General features: G+C 38.0%; 1 long non-coding RNA gene across 2 annotated transcripts; it reads left to right on the forward strand.

The window, feature by feature from the left end:
• Positions 1 to 1,100: 1,100 nt before the first annotated feature.
• On the forward strand, positions 1,101 to 21,559 carry LOC135221939 (uncharacterized). Of its 2 annotated transcripts, none has more exons than XR_010316129.1 (2): positions 1,101 to 2,253; positions 20,890 to 21,559. It is a non-coding gene; the product is annotated as an uncharacterized LOC135221939 (long non-coding RNA). The 2 variants fall into 2 exon arrangements; XR_010316130.1 differs by having other exon boundaries at positions 1,101 to 2,178.
• Positions 21,560 to 22,316: the final 757 nt, after the last annotated feature.

Here is a 22,316-nt window from a genome sequence, read left to right on the forward strand (position 1 = left end):
ACATGCTATCGAATCTGTAAGAATGGAAAATTGAAATCACCCAAGAAGCAGCTTTGTCTTTTGTGGCAGGGAGCCCAACTAGCAAAGGATGCTTTCCATTTAATATTCATTAATCAGTTTTCTAAAAGTATTATATAAAAAAAATTGAAGTTTTGGAAGATTTCACAATATATAATAATACCAAGAAAAAATTAGTAACCTACCAGGACATATAACCTACAAACAGGCTAGTACCAGCTTGTAGGTGGCACAAGCCAAAAAGTGCATCCACCTCTTTGGAGAGCTTGTTGAGCACTGATGATTCATGGGTTGATCTTACTAACTTATCCAAACCAAACCAACACATGACAAAAATGTACAGCATGGTCAGTTTGGTCTTGGTCTACCACCTCGATGGTCGCGAGTTCAATTCTCATGGATCCCATTGAGGATCAGAGATGTGTATATCTAGTGATAGAAGTTCACTTGACATGGTTTGGAAGTCGCGTAAAGCTGTTGGTCCCGTTGCTGAACAACCACTGGTTCCATGCAATGTAAAAACACCATACAAACAAACAAAACACCATGGATCACATTTTACCTGAACCCCACAGTACCTAGCTAGGTTAAAAGATTGTATTAATTTGAGGTGCTAAGTCATAGTTTGTAGTTATGAAAAAGATGAGTTTGTGGTTATGACAAAGATGCCTTAAGAGAGGCCTGGCCACTGAAATTAAAGAGGTCTTATTTTGTCATATTGAAATGTATTTAAGGATTCAAGATTTTTTTTAACAGGAAGTCTAAAACTTTGCCTGTGATTTATTAAATAAAACAGAAATTGGTGTAAAAGCAGCAAAAAATATAGGAAAATTTTTTATTGTTATTATTTAATGGGGAAGAGTATATAAAGTTCAGAAGGTACTGGTGAGTAAGCTTTTTCAACAATGATTAAGAAATATCAATTGCAAGTAGCATTATAAGTGAGTCCAACAACTTAATGAAATTATAAAACTGACAATCCACTTTAAGCCTAAATGGAAGGAAAGGCCAAGTCTTGCTTTTGAATGTACCTTAAACAAATTTTTTTTTTAATCGAGACCTTAAGACAAAGAAGTCTAACATAAGCTGTTCATTAACATTCATTATTGTTTTGGGTAAAGTTATTTGTAACCAGGGCAATGAATTGCTCAGAAATAGTAGAGGCAAAAATGTCAGAAGCAAAAGGAGGTTAAGTAGTTGATAGCTGAAACATTTTGTGGTAATTTAGGAAAAATAGGTTTAATAATTTTTAGTATGGAGACCTTTCATTAGTTGGTTAACTAAAAACGACAAGAGTAATATGATCAGAGAAATTTGTTGGTTATAATAGTTTAAAATTCTAAGATGAGCATGTAACAGAGCCAAAGATTATTGAAGAGAATGGCAATTTTGTCTTTACACCAGCTGTTAAGTAAGTTCCCTTTCCATAGTAAAATAATGGTTTTAATTCCTTTCAAAATGTGAAGGTGTAAATTTTAGATTAAGTTACTCTTGGATATTAGGAAGTGTCCTGTCCAAGATGATACTGATACTGTGTTCTTGAGATAGGCAATACTCTGGTTATATTATATAAATACTCTGGTTATATTATTTAATTTAGTAACATCTAAAAGCCAAGGAGCTTGGCACTCAAAACTTGAGTGCAGTTAACTTTATCTGTATCACTGAGGTTCGTGTAAAATAACGGAAAAAATTGATACTATTTCTTTTAGTCATTTTTGTTTGTCATCGTAAAAATGAATGCAAATAAGTCGCAGGAAGTTTTTAAGCAAGGTGGATCAAGTTGTAAAATGATTCACACTATACGTAGTATCAAGGCTAACCATAATATACTGGTACGGAATATCATTGTGAGTGCTAATCTGACTTGTGAGTGATCTTTGGAGAGATTAACCAAAGAATAATACAATAAATTTGTTTTGAAAGAAATAGGCTCACGAACAATGAAATTTTGTGCCACTGTTGGAGTTACATACTTGGTATTCGTTTTTAATTAATTAACTATATTTAAGGGTTTAAGTTTATGGTTAACACTACTACATTTTCAATCTTTTGGTTGAGTGATAAAAAATAAGTTTATTTGTATACAGCAGTTATTTTATATATTTTGTTATTTTTTCTTTTTTTTTTTTCTAGTGAAAGGATGTTCCAAGTACTCATGTAAGGACAATCTGGTTTTTGAAAACTACTCAAACTACTGTATGCTGAAAATAGAAGAAAACAGTATACAGTGTGGTAATTAGAATTTTTAGAATTAGTATGTGGTAGATTTTTATGACAGTTTCGTTTCCTATCTATGTTATCATATCATTTTCATCTTCATTACATATTATGGCTGTTATTGGTTACTGTCGGCATCAACGCCCAAAGTTGTTAAAAAACTGTGTTGGTCAGTTGATGCTTGTAATGCAGACAATGAACATACCATTATGTAAAAGTTTCAGTACACTCTTAGCTTGAAAAAATTGTATGTCGAGTGTAATCTTTAGAGAGGGTAATTCTTGCTAGGTTTAATGAAGTACAAAGGATTTTTTTAATAGTTTGCATCTTGTGTGAGGAAACTTTTACCAGATTTAGGTTCCTTGTTCATGATGTTATTAGTTGTAAAGCTGGTTGGTAAGATTAATTAGAGGGGGAATCTTTTCTTATTAGCTTGGTGCATTTTTAGAGGTCTCTTTGGCTACTTAATTCCTTGTATTAATTATAGCTAGGCTCCAGCTGGCGCCAGAGAATTTTATCTTTGTCACGGCCAAATGTTTCTGAGTTATGACAAATAAAAATTTAATTAAAATTCATCATATTTATTACGCATAAATAATTTTCTAATTTTGTTTGTACTATCCTTAACTTTGATTTCTCTTTTGTCATAAGTGCTTTCAACTGTATGTATTGGGTGGTAGGCTTTGTGCTCTGAAAGTGGTACCAAAATTTCTTTTCAGTATCCCTTTGGCCCCATTTTGCAATTTAATTTTCTTGCAGTTCACTTGATGCATTCCCATTTTAACTTTCATGCTCAAATCTTCACCACACACTCTCATCACATTAATTACCTGGATTTTAGTAGAGTTTTGTTAGACCTCCGTCATTCTAAGAGTAAAGTTGTAATCATGTGAAGATCAGTGAAGTGAGAGCCTTTTCAATTTTTATGTATTTACTAATTAGTTATATGTAGTCAGTCTTTTCCTCTTTTCACTGATTAGAATGGAATGCATGGATGTCATTATGCCTCAATCTTGATCTAGCTTTGATGTGACATTTTGTGAACTGAAAACTGTCCTTAAAGAAATGACTTCCTAACTTGTGTACAAATAAAGTGAATATTCAACAGAGATTACAAAACTGCATTTGTTACAGGTTACCACCAATAGTTTGTAGATTGTACATCATGTTCTTTTTCTTCTAGCTGCATTGCTTTTATGCATTTTACTTTTTTTAATTTCTCTACTATTTTTCCATAATGCTGCTAAATCATTTATTTTTTTTTTTACCTTACTCCAGTTTTCCCCTCTCATTTACCATCATTCTTAGGGGGAGGCTGAACAGAATTCAGAAATTAGTCCTGGTGATCCTTTCAAACTATACTAATATCAGTTTATGTAAATTGCAGTTGTAAATCTCATGATTTAGATGCATTTATTGAATTAATTTTTTACCATAGTGATAGGAGGGTTTGCAATTTTTATGTACAATTCAAGTTACGATTCTTTTACTTGGATTGCCATCCCCTTATCCTAGAGTTTGAAAGCAAAAATGACAAATTTGTAACTAATTTGTATTTTTCATAACTAACAAACCTGAGGTCTCAACATTAGGATTTACTAGCGCCAAGCTGGAAACCGGTGAATTAAAATTAAAATTGTGAGATCCAAGGACTATTGGCATCTATACTGGGTCACAGGCATGCATTACCCAGAATGTCCTTGGCGTTCTGTGACCCACCAGTTACACTTCTAACCCAGTTTAGACTACTAGAGGGGTGGTTTGAGGTGGGCCTTTAACTGTTAAGACCTCAGGTTTGTTAGTTATGAAAAATACAAATTAGTTACAAATTTGTCATTTGATCATATATGAAACAAACCTTCAGTCTTAACATTAGGATAGACTTAATTATTGGAGGGAGGTAAGTCTCTATACCTGACTGGGAGTTTGCCACCTTTATCCATTTCCAAATATTAGGAGTATTCCAAGAGGATGGACTATAAACCCTTGAACCAAAGATATAAGAGAATCTATTGGTTTCCCTCACTGGGTGCTGGTACCATGCCATGGTTTATAAACTATGGGAAAATAGAGAACCTTCCATTCTCATAAACCACTCTTGTCCCTTGTATCTGGATCTACCATCACCCCTCTCTTCCCTATTAGAGAGAGGGGTGTGTTTTTACTGAAAAGTGTACTATACTTTAAAATAACTTTACAGTACGGCTGACCACCTCACCTGCATCTAGTCCGTTCCAGCCTATGATGGTACTCTCCTTCATACTGCCCGTAGGTAAAGGAGTAGAAAGAAAGTAGTGAAGAAAAAAAGACCAGTCATCCCATTCATTCTACTTTCATACCTTCATCTTAGACTACACACAAACTGACCGCCAGGGGTACTGGATGAGCTATATCACTTGCTGGGCCGCCACCACTGGACCCCAAGGAAAAGGTATCCAAGGATCTATGGGCAACGTCTTTTAAAAAAAAGGAAGTGAAAGTTCTTTGACATTTCCAAACACCAGCTTTCAGAATTCTCTCCACAGACATATTCTTCTTGAATGCCAAAGAAGCACTAAAGCCTCTGATGTCATGAGCCGTAGCCCTCTCCTGGCTATCTGACCCCCTGTCTTCTGTCATGTAGGCATTCCTGATCGTTTCTCTTAGCCAAAACGATGTTGTATTCCTGGACACTTCCTTTTTGTTCCGTCCTGTACTTACGAACAACCTTCGGCACCCCGGCCTGAGGTGCCTTGTCCTTCTTAAGTACTCTCTTATTACCCTGGCAGGACACAGAAGCATCTCTTCTTTGTCATTGTCTACGAAATCTGCCAGAGAAGGTATGGAAAAGGAGTCGAATCTACCATTCACTATTGATGGATTTTGAGTTTTGGCCGGGAATTCTGGAACAAACTCAAATACCATTGACTTCCAACCTCTCGGGTGCTTTACGATATATGACAGGCCATGTAGTTCCCCACCCTTTTGGTTCAAGCTGGGCCAATAAGAAGACTGTCTTCGGGGTCAGGCTCCTATCTGTGGACTGCCTTAGTGGTTCTTAGGGAGGTTTTGTCAGACTACTTAGTACCATGGTCAAATCCCACTCTGGGGCTATTAGTTCCTTTGGCGAACATGACTGCTCAAAGCTCTTCATCAACATGGCCAACTCCCATGAAGATGAAATGTGCACACCTTCCATGCGTAAGACCGAGGCTAGAGCAGCCCTGTACCCCTTTACTGCAGATACAGACATATGTCTATCTGTCCTGAGATATATCAGAAAGTCTGCCAATTGCTGAATAGTGGTACCAAGTGGAGACAAATTCCCTCTACGACATCTATCACAGTATGCTGACCATTTTCCTTGGTATACTGCTGCCGATGACTTTCTGATATTTCCTGCCATCTGCTTTTTATTACCTTGTTCAGAAGCTGACAGATTAAACAAAATGGAGGAAATGTGTAAACGTCCAGATTGTCCCATGGGTGTTGTAGCGCACCTGATACTGCCTCTACGTCTAGGACTACCGAACAATATACTTCCAACTTTTTGTTGTACCTGGTTGCGAATAGGTCTATGATCGGCCTTTCCCACAACATGAGCATCCTGTCTACTACATGTTGGTGCAAGGACCACTCCATTCCCAGGATCTGATCCCTGCAGCTCAACTATGTTTCTTTTTCCCGGAATATATCTGGCCCTGATGTCTACTAGGTTCTCTTCAGCCCACTAATGAAGTTGAACTGTCATCACATGTAACTGTCGAGAAACTAGGCCTCCTTGTTTGTTTATGTAAGCTACTACTGTGGTGTTGTCTGACATCAATACCACTGATTGCCCCTTCACCCTCCCCCTGAATTCCTGTAGTGCTAGAAATGCTGCTTTTAACTCCAGCACCTTTATATGATATGGAGTTCTCTGTCCTCGCCACTCCATTTTGCTGAAACCATCAGCTCCTCCATATGGGCTTCCCAACCTTCTAGTGACGCATCTGAGAACAGCTAGAGATCCGGGGAGGGTTGCTGAAGGGGAACACCCACTGTTAGATTGTTGTACTTCACCCACCACAGCAAGTCTTTCCTCACTTCTACCGACAATGGAATCTGCTCGTAAGGGTGATCTACTACTGGTGACCAAAACTCCATCCTCCATTGTAGAGATTGAAGGTGTAGCCTCGCTTGTGGTACTAGCTTCTCCAAGGAAGTTAGAACTCCCAATACTACCTGCCACTGTTTTGCTGGCTGTGTTTTTGTTTTTCCAGAAAGGCATTCACCACTTGTTTGCATTTCTCTACTCTGGTCTGTCGGGAATACTTTGGCTTTTATTGTATCTATAACCATTCCCAGATACACTAGCCGTTGACTTGGATCCAACTGTGACTTCTGATTTATCACAATACCTAAGTTGTGACAAAACTGTAGAAGGGTCGCCCTGTCCCCGAGTAATTTCTCTCTGGACTTTGCTATCACCAGCCAATCATCTAGATATCTTATTAGCCTAATCCCCTGAGCATGCGCCCATGTCGACACGAGAGTGAACACACTTGTAAAAACTTGAGGAGACATTGTCATTTCAAAGCACAGGACTTTGAACTCTAAAACTTTCTCTGGAATACTGATGGACTGGGATCTGAAAGTATGCGTCCTTCAAGACGATTGTCAGCATAAAGTCTTTGACCCTGACTGCTTGTAAAACAGTCTTTGAAGTTTCCATTCTGAATCTGGTTTTTCTTATAAACAGATTCAATGTTGACAGGTCTATTACTGTCCTCCAGTCCCCGTTGGTTTTGGGTACAAGGAAAATCTTGCTGCAAAACCCCTTTGACGGAATGGATACTTGTTCCACAGCCCCCTTTTTCCATCATCTTCACTTCCTCTTGCAGAATAAAAGCCTTCTGAGATTCTTGAGCATAAGCGAGGTGAGGTAATGGCTGTTCTGTCAGGGGTGGGGATACTTTGACAGAATCAAATACCCGACCCTGAGAACATTCACCACCCACTGCTCTGCTCCCAGTTCCTGCCACACCTTCCAGTGATTTGCCAGGCAACCCCCCACTGGTGTGGCTGAGTGATGAGAGGCGCCCATCCTATCGTCTTGAACCTCTCCCCCTTCCTCTGTTATTTCTATTGTGAAAGGGGCGGTGAGCCAACTTCTTTGGGGGAGAGGGTCTTGTTATTCTATTAGGGATGTTATGCCTCATTGGCTTCTTTCGAGGTATTTGCTGCTGCCTTACCTCCATAGGGGTTGGCTTGACTGTTAGATGTTTTTCTAACTGCCTGCTGTACCAATCGATAGTTAAATGTCCATTCTCATTCTATCTATAGCCTCTTCCAGTATGGCCTCTGGCAACAGCAATTGCTAGCAGGGAATCCAAATCAACAGTGCTGCTTAGTCTAGCCAAAGCAGCATCCCTCCTCATTAACAGGATATTTGCCCAAACATTGGCACTTAAATTTTTCAAGTACGCAATTGCTGTGGCACCTGATTGCAGTAATCTAATGAACATTGATTCATCCACTACTTTTCTCGTCACTTTGAGGATGCAATCTTCGCCACTACTGTTGACCAAAGATCCAGCCAGGAAGCAGTCTGAAAGACAAAAGCAGCTGTTGCTTCTACCGTAGCCTTTTGGCAAGTCATCGAAGGGCATTCCATTTTAACTTTATCTAAGGTTAATCCAGGCCTTAACCTTACCACATATGGGTTAATTTGTCTAGATAGCAAAGGAACCATCGGTGTCGTATAATATTTCCTATGTTTCATCATTGGAGGAGGGATAAACTTAAACGATCGATTTTTTCTTAAGGAATCAATTTTTTCTTAAGGAATTATCCCTTCCCGCAATCCATGCATTTACATGTTGTAAAACGGACTCTGCATGACTTGAACAAGGCAATTCATACGACACCTTGGTATCCTTTTGCAACCCAAACGCCATGTCAATCCCCGGAGGAAGCATACTGGCAGGTGTTTCCGTTCTCCCCAAAAGGTTATTGAATTGACGAATCAATTCAATCACCTGCGCATGCGAAGCCAGAAACTCCTGGTTTTCCCCTTCCTCCGGTTCTAGCTTACTGTGCTCAGCCACAGGAGGCGCTCTCTCACTCCTACCCCTGACAAACGTCGGGTGTCTCGTGGCCGCCTGCCCCTACGGCCTTGGTCTCTTTGATCTCTGATGATCGCCGACGGCTCTATCCCGAACAGTAAGCAGGAGAACAAGACTACCTCACTCCTTCTCTGCTTGCGGATCTAGAGCGAGAATCTCGCCTATACCTCCATGATGAAGGCGCCCTCAAAACCGAGCTAACTTCCTCTCCATGACGATTGATATAGTCTCCAACGGTCATCGGAGAATTCAGCCTTGCTCCTTCATCTAGGCGGACAACGCTTTCTACCAACGTATCAGATGAGGTTGCCAACTCTCTATTCTTCGTTCTTTTAATAGGAGCCTTTTCATCCTTCCTCCATATTTTAAACAGTCTTACAGGTGAAACCGGTATCTGTGCTCTATCATTTGCTGCACTTTTCGCCCCCAACGTCGATTTCGCCAACGGCATTGTAGTCTTTCTAAGACTCTTTGTAGTCTCTGTTGGCAACTCTGCGTTGGCCACTAGCCCAGCGACCGTCGACTCACTCACTCGCTCGTTCGGACTCTTGTAAACGGCTTCGTCCGCCAGCTTTGAGCTTACCAGCCACTGACTTCTTGCCTTTTTTGCTGATTGGGATGTGACAGTCCTGGCCCGAAGATGAAGAAGAATTCACTCTTCTCCTCTTGGCCTGAGGATCAGTCACGAAATCCCGTATCCTCCAACGCTTGACTGGTAGTACACGCCGTGACGTCATCGAACTTAGCGATGACGCTGATCTAGAGGAAGAAGACGCAGAAGACGAATCATGCCTTTTCTTTTTGTCTTTCTTATTAATTTTCTTCTAGATCCTGTAATTTCTTCATTACAGTGTGTACCACCGAGTCAGAAAGCGTATTTGGGTCCGGAGGCAGCGAAGTAGACCGAGAAGTAGTAGGCTGTGACTTCCTCACATCTGCCATGGTGTGTGACATCACCAATTTTGTTGGGAGAGACTGGGTGGCGGCTGCTACCATCCCTGTGTTTGCAGCAAAACTACCTCCAACGTTCTGCATCGCTGTAAACATAGAAGTTGTTGGCGTAGCCGCAGCATTATTTCCCATAAAGTGCAAGCCAGGGGGATGAGGAATATTCAGCGCTGCCAGACTCTGCTGGAATCGTGACACTATATAATGCGACAGCAAACCTTCCAAGGTTGGTACGCCTGTTAGGCCTACTGCCGCCCACGTACCTTCCATCCTGTTCGCGTTGGGAGCGGGCACCTGGAACAAAGATGGCGATGCTCTCCCCCTCCCTCCTGGAGTTTCCGATAACAAACCGCTAGGAGAATCCGAAGGGGTATGGGACAAATCAAAAGCAGGTGGCGAAACATATGGAGCAGTCTTTTGTATTGCCGATACAAAAGAAGCTGGCAACGCTTGATCATCCATGCCGTTGACTCCTTCCTTTTGTACTGGCCTCCCCCTAGATGCTGACCCCTTGACGTGGGTAGGGGGCTTAGGCACCAGCAGCTGGGGCGTGATGCCTGGTGGGGTTGCTTTCTCACTGGTCCTTGGGGCCCAGCTGCTGATCCAACTAAATTAGTCAGAACTTTTTCTTCTTTCTGCAATTTTTTCATTCTTACTAAATCCTTCTCCTTCATGTAATTTTTTTTTTTTTTTTTTTTTTTTTTTTTTTTTTTTTTTTTTTTTTTTTTTTTTTTTTTTTTTTTTTTTTTTTTTTTATTAATTATGTGGAAATTTCCACTTTGCAAAAATTACTGGACCTGGTAAACAGAAGAGATATCATAGCTGGGACTGGGGTTTTATATCTGAAGCTAAATAGTGGGAACCGTGGCAGGACCATCAACTGCCCGATAATGTTCGGACCTGAGTGATATCAGGCGGAACTATTTTGCAGGGCTGGACCACGGATTCCAGGGGGGTCTAGTTTTGTGGATAGGACTCTCGGCATTCTGTCCGGTTTGCCCATAATGTGATTAGAGTGGGGATGATTGTATTCTGGTAATACTCTCAGTCCTATCAAGCGGGTTTGGCTTACACTTGGGCCACTCTAATTATGTTGTGCCATCCCTGTGGGGTAGGGTATGGATGAGGACATTTGGGAGTCGGTTCTCACTTGTGCCATTAGTGGAAGAATAATCTCCATGATGAAAGGTTGATGATATCTTTTTAAGGTTTTCAGGTTTATTTATATATATATATATATTTTTTTTTTTTTTACTTTGATCTTTATGGAATCAAAAAATAAAGATACAAGTACCCCTGGACCCTTTGATGGCGGTAAATCGGCACAGTTAACGACTACTGGAACCTCCCCTGACAAACTTACTCTGGAAAAATCCAAAAAACCTTCCAGTGCAATTACACTGAAACCCTATGCTCCTGTACAGAGTAAAGGGAAATTAAGCAGAGACATGTTTGAAATTGGACCTGGAATATTTGAAAAGTCATATGAAAAGTATTTAACTTTAAATTTGGAAGAAGATGGTTATGATATTTTTGCTGTATATCGAGACATTGTGAAGTGTTGTGGCCGTGAGCCTAAGATTTCCCATGAAGGTAGAGGAAAGCTGACGGTGGAATCTACCTCAGCCAAAGAGACTGAAAAACTGAAAATATTATCACACCTTGGAGGAGTCAAAGTACAATGTGGAGCACATGCTTTTTGGAATCACTCCAAGGGAATGATATATGCTCCCCAACTGATGACATACGCCGAAGAAAAAACTTGTAGAGGAACTAAAAGATCAAGGTGTGTAATAAGAGTTGAGCGAATGAAGAAAAAGGTAAATGGAGTCTTTGTACCACTTCCCAATTTGATTATTACATTTAATTCTACTAGATTACCTACTGTAGTAAAAGCAGCCTGGCTACATTTCAAGATTAAAACAATATATCCCAAGACCGAGGAGATGTTTCCATTGCCAAGAATTTGGACATATGTTAGGGTCCTGTAGACAGAAACTGCAAGGCAAGCCAGCCATTTGTGTCAAATGCAGTGAACCAGAGCATGGCATATGTAATAATCAAGCCAGATGTATACATTGTGGAGAAATTCATCCATCATCTTCACTTAATTGGGATGTATACATCATGGAAAAAAGAGATTCAAACTTTAAGGGTAGCATAACGTATCACATTTAGGGAGGCAAAAGAGAGAGTATCGAATCAATATGTTAGACCAGGAATATCCTTTTCTAGTGTCGCTGCCAACCGAAGAGAAATATAAATGTTAACTAAGGATAATTTGAATAAGAAACTGGTAACGACCCTTACTCGTGCCTCTTTGGAGGTGGCGCCAATTGTTGCTGGCGCTCCTTCCTCTTCAGAGGCTGCGCCAGTTATTTCTGGTGCTCTTGCCTCTCCGGAGGCTGCACCAGTGATTTCTGGTGCTCCTGCCCCTCTCCGGAGCTGCGCCAGTGATATTCTGGTGCTCCTGCCTCCTCGGAGGCCGTGCCAGTGATTTTCTGGTACTCCTGCCTCTTCAGAGTGGTGCCAGTTGATTCTGGCACTACCACCATCTTTAGAGGCGGTGCCGGTGGTTTCTGGCACCATTGCTTCTATGGAAGCAGAACCAGTGATTTCTGGTACACTTCCTCTGTGGAGGCTGTGTCGGGTATACCTGGCACTCCACCTCTCTGGAGGATGTACTAGCTATAAATGCTTTGGAGGATGCACCAGTGTCCAATCCTCACACCCCATCAGGCGACACCAGCTTTGTCTGCTGTTCCTGAGACTGATAATCCTCTAAAAAGGAAGGCAGCCCTAAACAATCGGTCTCCTTCCAGAAAAAAAGAGCAAGGTTGTAAGCTGAAAGCTCTTAAAAGAGGCTCTAATGTAACAGCCTCTAAAGGAAAATAAAATTCATTAATTTTCTCCAGTGGAACTGTCAGGGATTGAGAGCTAAATGGGAAGAGTTAACCTCTTCATTACCGAAAGTTTGTTTGGAGGTAGGTGGGTACCACCATTCAAGTCTACTACACCGCACCGGGTGCATAAAGGTGGTACGCATAGTACCACCAAAACTCCTCTTTTCAGATAGGGACTTCCAATCATTTCGTAATTTCGGTTTGAAGAGTTTGGAGCAAAATAGCACAGTATGACACGATGCCAGACGTATGATGAACCCAAAAAAATATTATTACTGCTTATAGTAGTGTGTAGGTGACAGATGAACTGCGTCTCAACAAAAAATCACAAAACCAGACAAGTGTAAACATGTAATAACTTCTACCCAAGTAAAAATCCAGTTGTATCATTATTTACTGTATTTATTTATTTGTATTCCCACGTATTTACATTTTTACAAATAGAAAAATATGAACACCAGATAAATGAAGGTAGAAATAAAGCCTATATAGTAACTTTATATATAAAAAAAACCAAACCAGAGAAAAAGCGAAAAAGCGATTTCTTCTGAGGACAAGAAACTTGAAAAATTAGTTTAGATACCCCTGATGCCCCTAAAGTTGTTTTCTGTGATGAAACTAATCTTAGAAAACGTAGAAAATGACACTGACCAATTTTTGAAAGATATACTATAAAATTAGCGATTTCCATATTTATTGGCGGGGCTTTCGCTTTAGTTTTTGCTCTTTTTTTTTGTTATTACGTGCTTATTTACTGTTCTATTTTGATAATACTTTATGTGCATGTTCCAGGTGCGATATACCAACATTCTGTAAGACCGAATTTCTATTCAAGACCGTAGTTTTCTCACCGACCACCAGTGTCCCTTGTACAAGGGACACTGAGTTTCACATTTTTTTTTCATAAAATCATTTTATTTTCCCTGTAGGATGATAAAACTAACAGAGAATATGCGTTATTATAGTGCTAATAATACCTGATAATTTCATTAGCCTGTCTTGATTAGTGTATTTTGGCAAATATTTTTATGATCGGCACCCTCCAAACTGAGGTCACTTCCGAGAGATTCAGTTCGGCAGCCGAACGCAATGTTTACATTCTGCTCACCCACCCGGTAAGGGGTTAAGGCTGCTCATATCAGAAGTGTCTCCTGTTTGTATAGGCTCTGCAGGAGACCCATGATTGGTAATAATATGTGCCCCAGCCCACGAGAGTATACATCCTATCACTCCACCTATAATTTAAATGTTGGAAGCCATGGTGGTGGTGTTTTGTATGTTCGAAATGACACCCCACAAAATCCTATTATTATTCAATCAGCATTGCAAGTGATTGGTGTGCAGATCCATTTGCAAAGAAAATATACAGTATGCTCTCTCTATCTACCACTAACGAAGTCTTCCCCATCAATGAATTCAAATCTCTTATTCAACAGTTACCACGTCCTTTTCTGATTTTGGGAGATATGAATGGAAGAAAACCCTCTTTGGGGTGATATCATCACCAATCAAAGAGGAAGGTGCTTAGGTTCCATCATAGAAGATGAAAAATGTGGGGATCCTCAACTCTGGGGAGTCTACGCATTTTCATGTTCAAACAGGCACGTTATCAGCAATTGATTTATCTATATGTAGTGATGACTGTCTTATTGACTTTACTTGGAAAGCTATAAATGATAGATTTACCAGTGACCATTTTCCAATAGTGGTGAGTGTAGCATCAAGTCCTTTCCATCTTCAAGGCTACCCAAATGGAACATTGGTAAAGCTGATTGGTCAACGTTCCAGGAGCACAGCTCAATAGATGACTGCTGATGACTTTCCCTGTGTAGATGACGCTCTTGACTTTTTGAATACAATAATGTTCTCGGCTGGTCTTCAATCTATACTAGGACTTCAGGCAATTTGTCCGCCGGACCAGTTCCCTGGTGGACTCGTAAATGCCAGGAAACCCATAGAACTATGAGATCTGCTTCACCAGACGCAGACGAAAATGTGAGTATTATGGTGTAGAATTTCGAAAAGCGAGAGCTCATTTTCGCTTGGAAATCAAAAAAGCACGAAAAGAATCTTGGACAATATTCATATCTTCACTAAATTCAAAAACTCTGACCCTAGTTTGGAAGAGAGTTAGAAAAATAGCAGGCAAGTTCACTCCTTGTCAACCTCCAGTTATCAAGGTGAATGGTTGCGAGGTAGCAGACCCCCAGTTAGTGGCAAATGAGTTTGCTAATCATTTTGCTAATGTTGCTAAGAAAAATGATGATAGACCCTATTCAGCTCAAAGACGGATAATGGAACAGGTCGAAATTGATTTTAATACCTCAACGACATGAGCAGTACAATGCTCCTTTTACTATTAGAGAATTTGAATCAGCCTTGAATAAATGTAAGAATCAGCTCCTGGACTGGATTGATATACATATTCATGATTAAGCATACCCCTGAAAATACCAGACTTTTCATATTAAGCCTAATTAACAGAATTTACCGAGAACATATCTTCCCCAAGCTTTGGGAGAAGTTAAATCACTGCCATTGGAAAACCTGGAAAACCAAAAGATCCGTTCAAGACAGAAAATTATCGTCCTATTGCATGACATCTTGTTGTGTAAGATCATGGAAAAAATGGTGAACACACGATTGATGTGGTACTTGGAGAGAGGTAAATACCTTTCGCCTGCTCAGTGTGGTTTTCGGAGTATGCACTCCACAACTGATGTATTGGTACGAATGGAATCTTCAATATGTGAAGCTTTTGCCAACAAACAGCATCACATCACCGTTTTCTTTGATCTAGAGAAAGGCTTATGATACAACATGGAGGAGATATGGCATTTTTGAGGGTCCTTTATGAATGTAACCTGAGAGGCAATTTGCCCCTGTTTAATAGGCTTTTTTAAAAAATAGGATATTTCAGGTTCAGGTTGGAGCAACATTGTCAGATGTGTTCAATCAAGAAGAAGGAGTACCACAAGGAAGTGTTTTAAGTGTAACCTTGTTCGCCTTGGTAATCAATGGGGTTTCTAAAATAATTCCCCCAGATATAACCTATACCCTATTTGTAGATGACCTGTCAATTTCCTTTGCAGCATCAAGGATGGCAGTAGCTGAACGCCGCCTTCAGCTCTGCATTGATAATATAATAAAATGGGCTGAGGTTAATGGTTTTAGATTTTCTGCCAGTAAAACGATAACTATGCACTTTTGTCGTATAAGGGGAATCCACCCTGATCCAGATCTATTCATTCATAGGCAGAGAATTCCTTGTGTTGGTGAAACAAGGTTTCTTGGTTTGATTTTGATAGTAAGCTGACTTGGATTCCACATCTGAAATATGTTAAGGCAAAATGCTTGAAAGCAATGAATTTGCTGAAAGTCGTGTCTCACACTCGTGGTGTGCAGACCGAAACTCAGATGTTGAGATTATATAAAGCCTTGGTCTTTCAAAATTAAGTTATGGGTGTGAGGTGTACACTTCTGCGAAGCCAAATAGCCTTAAAATGCTCAACTCAATTCATCATGGAGGAATATGATTATGTACAGGAGCATTTAAATCATCTCCCACGAGAGCATGCTTGTAGATGCTGATGAGGTGCCACTGGATCTTCATTACAAGCGTCTGCTGGTTCGGAGTTGGTATAGATTCCAGAGGCTACCTAGGTCTTTAACCAGCATTTGTATGAAAAATGAAAGGCATTGGCAGTTTTATGAAAATCACCCCAAGCAACCTCATCCATTTGCTTTTAGAGTAAATTTTATTGTCCGTGAGTTAAATATGCCAAGAATCGAGATTTTACCAGCAAAATATTCAGTTAGTCCCCCCTGGAACTTTCCAGAGGTAAAATTTTGTAGATATTTTAACTTTACCAAGACAGAATTGTCCAGTGAGGCCATGCGGTCAATATTTTTAGAACATTCCGTGCAACATGATGACTCCATTGCAGTTTTCACGGATGGCTCAAAGTCAGATGCTGGCGTTGGCTTTGGTGAAACCTTCCCTGATGTAGAGAGAAGTGGCAGGTTATCATCTGTTGCATCGATTTTTACAGCAGAATTATATGGAATTTTAAAAGCTTTAAAGGAAAGTTTTTAATTCGGAAGAAAATGAAAATTATATATTGTGACTCAAGAAGTGTTCTTCAGTCACTGGAATCTTTTAACCCTTTAAACCCTCTGATTTTAGATATATTGGAATGGCTGCTTTACTAAAAAGAAGAGGAAAGAAATAAAGTTCTGTTGGGTGCCTTCCCATGTTGGGGTGGCTGGGAATGAGAAAGCTGACCAACTTGCAAAGTTCTGCAGTCAGCTCCTCAGAACCCACAAGATGCCTACTACCATATCGGGATTTGTATCCTCTAGTAGGTCAGAGTTAAAAAATGTTGGCAGTCCCAGTGGGAGGATATTTTAAATAATCAAAAAATGCGTAGTATCACGTCATCAGTGTTTCTCCTTGGTCATATCGTAGATGCCAAGGACAAGAAACGATGTTTGTGCCGATGAGGATTGGACATACAAGACTCACCCATGGGTTCTTGATGTCTCGTGAAAATCCTCCGTTTGCGAGAACTGTACTGTGCCCTTGACTGTGAGACATTGCTGGTTGAATGTCCCAGATTCTTGAATTTGAGATTTGAGACATAGGTTACTGTCGGTCGTGACAGAGTAGGTAATTTTATCCTAGCTACAATTCTTGGAAGGATTGTAATATAGAGCAGTTATATATTTTTATGAGGGAGGCGGGCCTCCTTAACCCTTAAACGCTGAAGCGGTAAAAAAAAAAATGTCTCCCGTGTGCCGGAGGTGTTTCAGAGTGAGCGCCGAAGCGGAAAAAATATTTTTTTCAAAAATTCACAGTGCGTTTAGTTTTCAAGATTAAGAGTTCATTTTTGGCTCCTTTTTTTGTCATTGGCTGAAGTTTAGTATGCAACATCAGAAATGAAAAAATTATCATTATCATATATAAATAATGCGATATATGATAGCGCAAAAACGAAATTTTCATATATAATTTGTATTCAATCGCGCTGTGCGCAAACGGTTAAAGATAACGAGTTACTTCTTTTTTTCGTTGTAATGTACACTAAATTGCGATCATTTTGGTATATAACACATGTAAAACGATAAAAGCAACACAGAGAAAAATATTTATCACAAAATAATGCATGAATTCGTAGCGCACGGAACGTAAGACAGATATTTTTTTCAAAAATTCACCATAAATCTAAATATTGTCCTAGAGAGTTCCAATTTCTTTTCAAATGAAGACAAATGATTGAATATTACTATACTGTAAGAATATTAGCTTACAAATGCAGTTTTCGACCATATCTGACTAGGTAAAGTTGACCGAATGTCGAATTTTTTATATATATATTTTTTTATATGCAATTATTTCGGAAATAAGAAAAGCTACAACCTTCAAATATTTTTCGTTTTATTCACATGAAATTGCGCACATTTTCATATATAAAACTCTATGAAATGCCTAATATGAAACTGAGCAAATATTCCGAGAATGGAACGTACGCATTTCGGAGATTTTGTGGCTGAGAATCCGCGTGCGTGAGAAGAAAGATTTTTTTTTAAATTCACCATAATCTAAATATTGTGCTAGAGACTTCGAATTTGTTTCAAGATGAAGATAAATGGACTGAATATTACTAGACTGTAAGAGTATTAGCTTACAATTGCGTTTTTCGACCATTTCAGTAGAGTCAAAGTTGACTGAACGTGGTTTTTTTTCTATTTTTATCGTGATTTATATGCAAATATTTCAAAAAAATAAGAAAAGCTACAAACCATTCAAGTATTTTTTATTTGAATTCTACATTAAATTGCGCACATTTTCATATATAAAACTTTATGTAACGGTTAATTTAAAATGGTGCAAACATTACCACAATCGCACGTATGATTTTTTCGGAAGAGTTACGCGCGGACGTAAAGAAAATGTTATTTTTTTCATAAATTCACCATAAATCGAAATAGTGTGCTAGAGACTTCCAATTTGTTGCAAACTGAAGGTAAATGCTTGAATATTACTAGAATATAAGCGGTTTAGCTTACAATTGCGTTTTTCGACCATTTCGGTAGTCAAAGTTGACCGAAGGTTGAAAGTTTGTCACATCATTTTTAATATGAAAATATTTCAAAATTGATAAAAGCTACAACCATGGGTTGTTTTTAGTTGTATTGTGCATGAAATTGCGCACATTTTCATATATAAAACTTTATGTAACGGCTAATTTAAAATGGTGCAAACATTACCACAATCGCATGTATGATTTTTTCGGAAGAGTTACCGCGCGGACGTAAGGAAAAAGTTTTTTCATAAATTCACCATAAATCGAAATATTGTGCTAGAGACTTCCAATTAGTTGCAAAATTAAGTTAAATGATTGAATATTACTAAAATATTAGAGTTTTAGCTTACAATTGCGTTTTCGACCATTTCGATAGAGTCAAAGTTGACCGAAGGTTGAAATTTTGGCACTTATCGTTATTTATATGAAAATATCTCAAAACTGATAAAAGCTACAATCATGAGTATTTTTTTGTTGTATTTTTCATAAAAATGCGCACATTTTCATATACATAATACTTCATGTAACGGCTAATTTAAAATGGTACAAAAATTATGTCAAAGTGACGAAATAATTTCCGAGATGTGTCACAGATACTTTTTAGTGCGGCAAGAAAGAAATTCGCGCTTGCGCGCCTGCGTAACGATTGTAAACAAAACAACACCTTGATCCGTGAACTCCCAGCAATCCCCAAGGCGCGTGATTCAAGAGTTTTCGGCTGGTAGGCCTAAAAGTATTTTTCCCGCGAAATTTTTAAAAAAATTTTTAAAAAAACTTTGTATGTCGACGTAAAATACGTTTTTTCCAAGTCGGCACCCGAGAGACAAAAAATGTCGACGTAAAATACGTCCAGTCGGCGTTTAAGTGTTAACCAAATTTAAATTATACATAGATTGTCTATGTAAGAACTTATATATGAACAAAAATTTTATATAATATATTTATAGATCTTTTTATATGAAGTTTATCAAAAATTTAATTTTTTTATATAATTTAATTTATTTCTGTGTCATTACCCAGATGTTGTGACGCCAGATATAATACACAATCAATCAATCAATTGTACTGGCCTTTCTCATAAAATTTCCTCCACTGTTCCACCGACCAACCACGACAAACAGAACAAGGATTAGTAATTGTTCATACATTTTCTCTGCACCTACTACACGTTGGATGAGGATCCGTCGACACCGAAGTTAGGTATCTTGAACACGGAAAGCCGCTGACACAAGAGCATTTCCTTTGTCTTTGAAACGGTAGATCCCGATGATGAAGCAAAAACCTCCATCTCACCACTTACACACTTTTACAGCTCACACCCACACTGACCACACTCAGAGAAAGAGAATTAACAAGAAAAATGAAAGTGAAATGGATAAAAACGGGCAAACTAAAACCGGCTTTAAACAAATAGACAGTAAACACATCCTATCTTAAGGTGGTAGAAAGATAACTGGTGGGTCACAGGACGCCAAGGGCATTCTGGGTAATACATGCCCCGTGACCCGGTATAGATGCCAATCGTCCCTGGATCTCACAAGTTTAATTTTAATTTTACCGGTTTCCAGCTTGGCGCTAGTAACCCTAATGTTAAGACTGAAGGTTTGTTTCGTATATGAACAATTCAACAATTAGAGCAATTAACGTGTACACACACACACACACACAAAAGTTACTGTGAAACAAGGAAGGAGTGAAAACTACTCTATGCTGCTGATTATGTTTCAAGTTTGAGTTAATTATAGAATTACTATCTGGTTACCATTAGTTACAAAATTAGGGGACAAGCTGATCTGTATATCAAGGGCTAAATATGGTAGTGGTCTGCTGACTCAGCTTAAATAGCAAAAGGCAAGCAATACTGTGAAACTTTTGCAAATTAAAATTTAGTATAATAGTTAATTACTGTCTGAATAACTTACGTATATGTCTTAGTTTAGGCTAACTTACGTATATGTCTTAGTTTAGGCTAAATGACTATATAATATGGCTTAATTTTGCTCTACAAGGTTCTAAAATTGAGCATAATTATGCTTTATAACTTTGATACAAATAGGAATTTTTAATCCAAGGGATTCAAAGGCAGGAAAAGTGAGTTTTATTCAATAGCTATTATCCTGGCAAAACTTGAATCATTGTGTTAGGCCATATTCAGTACTCATAGAATGGCATGCAGACAAGGAGCTATTGTTTTTATAAATTTTAATTGTATGCGAGTGTCAAGTAGCAATTATTGACAGTTTTAGATCAGAGCCCTTTAAGAATTTTTATTGGAATCTTGAACCATTTCAGCATATATATTGAAAGTAAATGTTTAATGGGATGACATTTTAGCGTCACCATTCTAAAAGTATACTGGCCAGAGCCATAATGACTAGTCTCCTCTGGGTACATGTAATTACAGACTGATTAGATGAAGCCAGTGTTTTACTAAAATCTCACTTTTTGTAATTTTTTTTTTTTTTAAGCTCAGGCTGTCAAGAATTCCATCAAATGTATGTACTTTTGAACTTTTGGTGTGATAGAAGTAGGTTTTTTTATTTTATTTTTTTCCTCCTAAATTCGTACCATGTTACATGGTATCTTTTTAGAATTTTACTAATGTTCAATTCTTTTCTTTTTCCACAGCGCTGAAAGCATCAGTTGATACAGCAGAGTTCAAAAGCCACGTAAATTATTGCACTGCATTTAAGGTTGACATATACCTTATGGTAATAGAGTACTAAAGTATGAGTAACTATTTCAAGATTTATAGGTTATGTATGGTATGGTATTCAGATTTATTCATTGAAAGGTTTTTTTTTCTGTAGTTTATAGATAATTAGATTTATTTAAAAAGGGAGAGTTTTATTTTGTCCATTTGAGATTTATAATTTCAATCAGGAAAATATCTATTTTTTTCATCTTCAAATTGCAGAATAATTTGAGATTGTTTTAGTATGCATATGCCGATTTTTTTCAAAAGCAACAAATTTAATTTCTTAATATGTACATCTTTGTTTTTTTTCTGTAGTTTATAGATAATTAGATTTATTTAAAAAGGGAGTTTTATTTTGTCCATTTGAGATTTATAATTTCAATCAGGAAAATATCTAATTTTTTCATCTTCAAATTGCAGAATAATTTATGAGATTAATTGTTTAAGCATGCATATGCCAATTTTTTTTTCACAAGCAACAAATTTAATTTCTTATTGTATACATCTTTATGTACTTTTGTAAATAATACTTCTAAATCTCTGGTACTGTCAGCATTTTGCTAATTCTTGAGTCTTTTCAATAAACAACTTTAAATCATATGGTATTAGTCTTACTTCTGAGTAATTCAAATCCCTTACTGCAGTATGTATGTGTTGATAATGAATAATTTTCCTTTAAGTAGTACGGTATTTGGAATTTCAGTATAGTATAATGTACTCTAGTTATGTCAATGAAAAAATGTATTTCATAAATTTTCCAAGTTACTATCGAGTGCTTTTCCCACTGATTTGCCCGTCAGTGAGAGATGGCTTACTGAAACCATGACAGGCGAGAAATTTTTCTTTTAACATGGTTCAATATTGTCTTTCTATTCTCTTTCTGTATTCCTTCAATCTCCTCCGAATGTTATCACAGCTTTTTCCACCTCAACTCTCCAACCACTCCAACTTTCTTATCACTATCTTAATTATTGAGAACAGATACTATCATTATAGTTCATTTTTAAAGCTAAAGAAACAAACTATTCAGACAAAAGAATTGCAACTTAAAATAAATAAAGGACCCAACTACATGAACCTGTGGAATGCCAAATGTATAAAATGGTCAAAACTATCAAGTAAGATGTAAGAATATTTTATGTACAAGACAATTAAAATTACTACAGAGGATAAAAGGAATGACCATAAAAGAAGCTAAATTAAAGCTAAAATTAAGAGGTTTTAATGTCCGATAAATTCTCTTATGTATAAAAAAAATGGCAGGTAGTAAATATATTTTCATTAAAGCAATAACACAAGAAAGTAATAATTATATGTACAACCAACTAATGATTCCTAGGAAAATTATACAAAACAG

The sequence above is a fragment of the Macrobrachium nipponense genome, chromosome 3, assembly GCF_015104395.2.
Source record: "Macrobrachium nipponense isolate FS-2020 chromosome 3, ASM1510439v2, whole genome shotgun sequence".
In the NCBI taxonomy this organism is placed as follows: Eukaryota; Metazoa; Arthropoda; class Malacostraca; order Decapoda; family Palaemonidae; genus Macrobrachium; species Macrobrachium nipponense.